Here is a 6,900-nt window from a genome sequence, read left to right on the forward strand (position 1 = left end):
TAATTCAAGTCCTTAGATACATTGCTTAAATCACATATGCAGTAAATTATGTACTATATGTAGGACTATTTCATTTTTTTTAATTCTGAAAAATATAGTTTTGATTACTGTTTCAAGACTTTTTCGTTAGTTAAGGGTCAACCTTTCCCTTTGATGGATAGATGGTGTCCTAGATCTTGGGTAGTTTGACTGAAAAATAGTGTCATTCTTATCTGTGCATAAAACAGAGATTATGACCCGACTGTCATATAACAGGAGAGATCATCTGTCTCTCCTTTTTTGAGTCAAGGGATTTTGGCAGGAACATAATATTCCCTTCAAAATCAGTTTGTTCCCTTGACTTTTTTTTATAGACTCCATTTATCTAATTCTCTCTCTTCCACACAGTCTTTGGGGCTCCAGACTGATTAGATACTAATTCTTTTGGCATGCTGTCAACATGTCCCACTCAGAATAACTATTAAACCTTTGCTTTTGCTACTCCTCTGCAATTTTGTTTCCCTTTCTCTGCTTCATGTTTCTGCTTTGTGATTTTCACCTATTTTGCCTTAAGCTATCTCCTGACAATGTGTTACCACCTCTCTCTATGAATTTGTTTCTCCTCTGCCCAAGTAATTTATGTCTTCTTCCTTATTTCCCTGCCCCACCACAACTCACGATCCAAACTATTAACTTTTCATGTAAGCATTCTTTTATTTTGTTTTAGCTCATCATGAATATTAAAAAAGATTAGACATTTTATTCTATATTAATTATGCAACAGTACAGTTTTTAAGACTAAAAATATTCACATATAAATACTTGTATTGCAACTACAATAAGCCAATCTCCAAATATTTAGGGAGCTATCACTTTTTCTACTTAGCAGAAGAATGGAAAGCTTGGAATTATTGCTAAATTACGCTAAATCATTAATTCAGATTATGGATTTTTTTTTAATTCCAATGTTTTTATGCACTGATGTAAGTTTTAAAATGCAATTTTAACAGGTTTTCAGGGGGCGCCTGGGTGGCTCAGTCAGTAAAACATCTGCCTTAAGCTCAGGTCATGATCCCAGGATCCTGAGATCAATCCTTGCATCAGGCTCCCTGCTCCATGGGGAGCCTGCTTCTCCCTCTCCCTCTGCTTGCTCTTCCCCCTGCTTGTGCTTGCTCTCTCAATTTGTGTCCAATAAATAAAATCTTTTTTTTAAAAAAAAGATTTTATTTATTTATTAGAGACAGAGAGAGAGAAAGAGAGAGAGAGGCAGAGGGAGATGCAGGCTCCATGCAGGGAGCCCGATGTGGGACTCGATCCCGGGTCTCCAGGATCATGTCCTGGGCTGAAGGGCGCTAAACCGCTGAGCCACCAGGGATGCCCAAATAAAATCTTAAAAAAAAAAAATTTAAAAACAAAATAGCAGGTTATATAAGTTAGAGTAAAATTTTTATTCAATGGTTTGTGAGAATTCTCAGGAAATAAATTCCAGGGTATAGTAAACTAAAATGGATTCACTGATATTTTTGTATTTTTAAAAAACTTCTTTTGGAAGGAAATGATAGTGAAGTTATAAGGGCAATTGAGAATGAATTGCTTAAATTGCTTAAATATTTTCTTTTTATCCAATAACTGAACAAAGTGAGAACAAAGAGAATGTTAAGAACTGAATTAAGCTGGTGGTTTTATGTCATTTATTTTCAGAAAATGATGAATTTTTATAGTTTTCAGACACTATCTTTTCTTTCTATTTTTTTGGGGGGGGAGATGGTCTTTCCATTTTTAATTACTCAATCCATTTGAATTCAAGAACTAGGTTTCCTATTCCTAGCTTAGGAACATTTGTGATAGACTACATTACCAGGAAAGTAGAATCTCAGATGGAATAGATTAGTATGTAGAAAGTTTATTAAGGAATATTCTTGTATTTATGACCCATAGAAGGAATACAAAAGGAGAGAAACAGGACTGGAAAGAGAGAAAAAGAAATGGATTATGCTATAATCACAGTGAGGATCTCAACTGATCCCTTAGAAAACAATAATTGCAAAAAAAAAAAAAAAAGAAAAGAAAAGAAAAGAAAGAAAGAAAAGAAAAGGAAAAAAAAAACCCACAATGATTTCCATTCAGAATTATCCCAAATTGGGATGAGGAAACTAGATTTTTATACTATGTTGAGCAATCATTGGATGAGCTGGGCCTGGTAGGAGAGACTGTTCTTATCAATACTTGCAATGTCAGAGGGCTTAATGGGGAATCTGGGTGGGAAATCGCATCATGAATTAAAGAAATAATTACTCAAATGAGGTAAGAATAGAAACATTTTAGGAAAAATATGCATACTGTTGTGCACTACAACATCAACAATTTAATGTGCTGTGGATACTATGTTTGACATTCTTAGAATAATATTTTAATTATTATTTTTTCTCTTCTATTCTCCTTTCTTCTCCATCACTTTTCTCTATTTCTTTCTCATTTGTTCATTCCCTGCTTGTTCACGTATCCTCAAAAATATTTTATGATACACATTTTGAAACATATACCAGATTGAATAGACTTTTACAGTGAATAACAATGTACTGATCATCTAGATTTTACCACTATTTTTTATTTACATCAAGTTAAATAAACTTTTGTTGTTCAATATAGATTTTTGACAAATTCATAGAGTAGTGTGTTTTCATCTGTTTGGACTGCTACACAGAATACCATAAACTGACTGATTTATAAACAGCAAAAAAAAAATTATCACAGTTCTGGAGGATAGAAAATTCAAAGCCAAGAGATTTGTTTTTGGAGTCCATTGTTTTGGTGTCTGGTGAAGTCCCACATCGTCACTGATGTCCTTCTTCTCACTGTAACCTCACATAATATAAAGGGATTCAACATATGAGTTTAGGGGGACAAAGTTTCAAAATCCTTATATTTCTCACATGCAAAATGCATTCATTCCTTCCTAAAAGTCCCAAAGTCTTAACTCATTACAGCATCAACTCAAAAATCCAGTCTGAAGACTCATCTAAAAATCTAGTAAATTGGATATGGGTGAGATTCAAGATACAATTCATGATGAGCCAAATTGCTCTATTGCTGTGAACCTGTGAAATCAAACATGTTATTTGCTGCCTAAATATGATGGTGTGACAGGTATAGGAGACACACTCCCATACCAAATGGAATAAATAGGAAAAAAGAAAAGCACGAGGAGTTCAAAGTGGCCAGGGGTGGGGGTGTGGGAGTGGGTGCGTCTTAACTTCTACTTCAACAGAATCATAGTGGAAGGATTCCTCCCTCTGAAACTAAGACCTCTAGGCCAGTAGGGATTAAAGTCATGGGAACAGGAAGCACAATTTTTGTTGGTGGGTCACTAGGGGTAATAGTGAGTCGAATGGAAATAGTGAGTGGATGGAAATTCCCATTTCCATCCCTTGATTCCTGGACTATGGAGTCCTGACTATGACAGAAACAGCACTATATATTGGGCACTGATTCAAGACATATATGGTCTTCTAGAGAAGATGTGGTCACCTAGTTGATGCTGTACTGAAGCTTCAGAAGGCCATTCTGCTGTTTCATCAAGCTAGCTGCTTGGGGATGGTGAGGCCAGGGTAAGACCAATGAATTCCATGAGCATGAACCCTTTTGCTGTGAATGAGTTCCTTGATCAGAAGCAATGCTATGTATAATACCAGGATAGTGAATAAGGAATTCTATAAATCTAACGTAACGTGATAATTTGGCCAAGAGCAGTACATGCAGGAAAGACAAATCCATATCCAGTGTGTTTATTCCAATAGAGGAAAACTTCCCCTTCGTTGATAGAAGCATTCCAATGTAATCAACTTGTCAACAGGTAGCTGGCTGACCACCTTGGAAAGTTGTGCCATGTGGGGACTTTGCTCATTTCTGCCACTAGCCAATTGAACATTTAGTGGTGGTCACAGCTGGGTTGGCCTTACAGAGTAGAAGTCTCTATTGCTCAGCCCACGTATAAACTTTATTCCTGTGACCATGGCCACTTTGTTCATAAGCCCATTAGGGATGGCGAGGGAAAGAAGCTGACTGGTATCTGTAGAACAGGTTACCCTGTCCACTTGATTATTAAAATCTTCCTCTGCAAAGATTATCCTTTGGTGGACTTTCAAAATCCTGAAATCCTAATGGACCCGTTAGGCATTGTGCTTCTTTCTTGTTTATAGGAGGGGCCCTGTGCAACTACTTTTGCTCAGAAGGGATATCTTGCCATTTTCCATACCATTGGGACCTCTAGAACTTTCACTAAAGTAGACAGTCCCTGAAGTTTGATTAGATTTATTCCCAGCTTTCTGGCATGCAGATGTTTAACCAATAAGTCTAGAGCAGTTGCTACTTTTGGCTCACTTGGTCTAATCAGCATCATTTTATTGATGTAAAGGACCAGTGTGATTATCTTTTGGAAGGAAAAAGGCAATCAAAATCCCTGTGAACTAAATTATGACACAGGGCTGGAGAGTTGATATATCCCTGAGAGATGATAGTGAAGGTGTACTGCTGGCCTTGCCAGCTGAAAACAAACTGGTTCTAGGGGGTCTTATGGAAAGGAATGGATAAAAAAAGCATTTGTCAGATCAATAGCTGCATACCAGTCATCAGGGGATGAATTAATTTGCTCAAATAATGAAACTACATCTGGTATAGCAGCTATAATTAGAGTCGCCACCTGGTTAAGCTTATGATTATCCACTGTCATTCTCCAAAATCCATCTGTCTTCCCATAGGCCAAATAGGAGAGTTGAATGGTGATGTGGTGGGAATCACCACCACTGCATCTTTCAAGTACTTGATGATGACACTCATCTCTGCAGTTCCTCCGGGGATGTGGCATTGATTTTGGTTTATGATTTGCCTCATAAGAGGCTAAAGTTTTAATGGCTTCCATCTGGCTTCTCCAATGTTTTAGCCCTTACTCCAAAAGTTAGGGAAGCAATGTGGGGATTCTGATAGGTGCTGCTAAGTATTTCTATTATGCATTCTGGAGCTGGGGAAATAACCACAGGATGGGTTCAGAGACCCACTGGACACAACTGTGTGACGGACTTGAGCTAAAACTCCATTGTTCACTTGACCTCCACAAGTCCCTACTCTGCCTGGAGGGCCACAGTGACCATTTCAGTCTTTTGGAGTCACTGTCAGTTCAGAGCCAGGTTGTCCAGTATTCATGGAAAGTTCTGATTATTTTCTTTGCTTCACTACAAAGTTAACCCTGGCAAAAGGCCATAAATCCTTTTGGAGAAGGCTGGGAGGCAGTTAACAATATAGTCTTTTAAAATATAATTTTTAATTGAAGAAGAGTTGATACACAATGTTACAATAATTATAGGTATGCAACAGAGGAACGTGACATGTCTATACATTATGCTATGCTCACCACGAGTGTGGCTACCATTTGTCATCACACGATGCTATTATATTGACCATATTATTGCTAGTGTGCTGGTTTCCTTCCATCAGGGAACTACACCTCCATTTACTCAAGGGGTGCTGGTTCTGAAAATTGCAAAGCTGTGACTTTTTGATTTCATGATTCAAATTAGACTTTTATTTACTTCACCTAGAAATTTTCTCTTTATACAAATCAAGTAAGAACTTGAGCTTCCATCCATTTTACTCTAGAAGCACCGTGGTTAACTTGGTGGTACGTAGATCTGAACAAGTCAGACTATTCTGATTGCTGCGTTGGGTCTCGCTAAACATTTGTCCACTTTGCTATTGAACCTTGATTTGGCCCTGCCTCCTGGATCCCATTATTCCCATAACATTTAGGTTTTCCAATTGAGTGGCTGTGGTTCCTACTATAACAGCTGACCTATGGAGAAGAGTAATCGAGGAACTTTTCAAGATTGCTGGAGCTCCCCTCACAAATTTGTTTCTCAAATAGTTAACAAAAGGCATGTCTTCTGGACTCTCCCCATGTGAGTGAGTAGGCCTTAAAAGACTGGCTCTCTGCCACTTCAATCTCCATTATCCTAAGGAAGGTTTAGTATTTCTCATTTTTTCAATGTGGATCATCTTTTGATCTATGTTGCAACCAACCAACCAACTAACCAACCAACCAAACAACCAACCTATTAGAGATCTTTCCTTCCTGAGTTGCAATAGTAAATGCAGAATCTCTGCTTAGTGAGTCTATATTAATAAATTTATCATGAGTCAACTATTTATTTACTTATTTGTTTATTTGAGAAAGAGCGAGCGAGAGAGACAGAGACATCACAGAGGGAGAAGGGGAAGCAGACTCCTCGCTGACCAGTGAGCCCAATGCAGGACTCGAACCCTCAGGATCATGAACTAAGCCAAATGCAGATGCTTAACTGAACCAACCAGAAGCCCCAGCCTGAATCAACTTTAATTTCCTTCTGTCATTATTCCACACCGTTATATTCATTCCCACATGTGTTTCCTGGATTTCTGTTTGTAGAGTTTAGAAAACCCAGATACTTTTGTAGAGTGAAGTGTACTCTTTCATAGAACACGTTTTTTACCTTCTTTTAGAGACTTGCTTGAACTTGAGTCTAGTTTTAGGTCTAGAATGAATGAAGGCTGCTGGGGATGGGTCCCGACAAGAATCAGCACTATCCTAGGTGGCAACTATTTCAGGGAAGGCCATTACTTCAGTTTCCTCAGTCACGGCAGGGTGAGCTTTTCTAAGAGTAAGGTGGAAAGACCTATACCACCGTTGGTGGAGAGCCTGATACCACTCAGGGTGGGGAGATATGGAAGTGGGAAGAACTTTTCTGTTGGCAAGATTGATTATCAAAATTTAGGGGTTCAGTGTCCCTAGTTTTATCAGTCTTTCCACTCTTCCTATTACAGCTTCAAGATCCAATTTTTTCCCAACTAGTGTTCTTATTTTGGAAGCTGATACTCTGTGAATCTGAGAAT

The 6,900-nt window shown here is 38.1% G+C and overlaps 1 pseudogene; it reads right to left on the reverse strand.

Annotated features, from left to right (window-relative positions):
• Window positions 1-3,249: 3,249 nt before the first annotated feature.
• On the reverse strand, window positions 3,250-5,178 carry LOC129504338 (uncharacterized; annotated as a pseudogene).
• Between the last annotated feature and the right edge of the window lie 1,722 nt (window positions 5,179-6,900).

This window comes from Nyctereutes procyonoides, unplaced genomic scaffold (assembly GCF_905146905.1).
Source record: "Nyctereutes procyonoides isolate TBG_1078 unplaced genomic scaffold, NYPRO_anot_genome, whole genome shotgun sequence".
Classification (NCBI taxonomy): domain Eukaryota; kingdom Metazoa; phylum Chordata; class Mammalia; order Carnivora; family Canidae; genus Nyctereutes; species Nyctereutes procyonoides.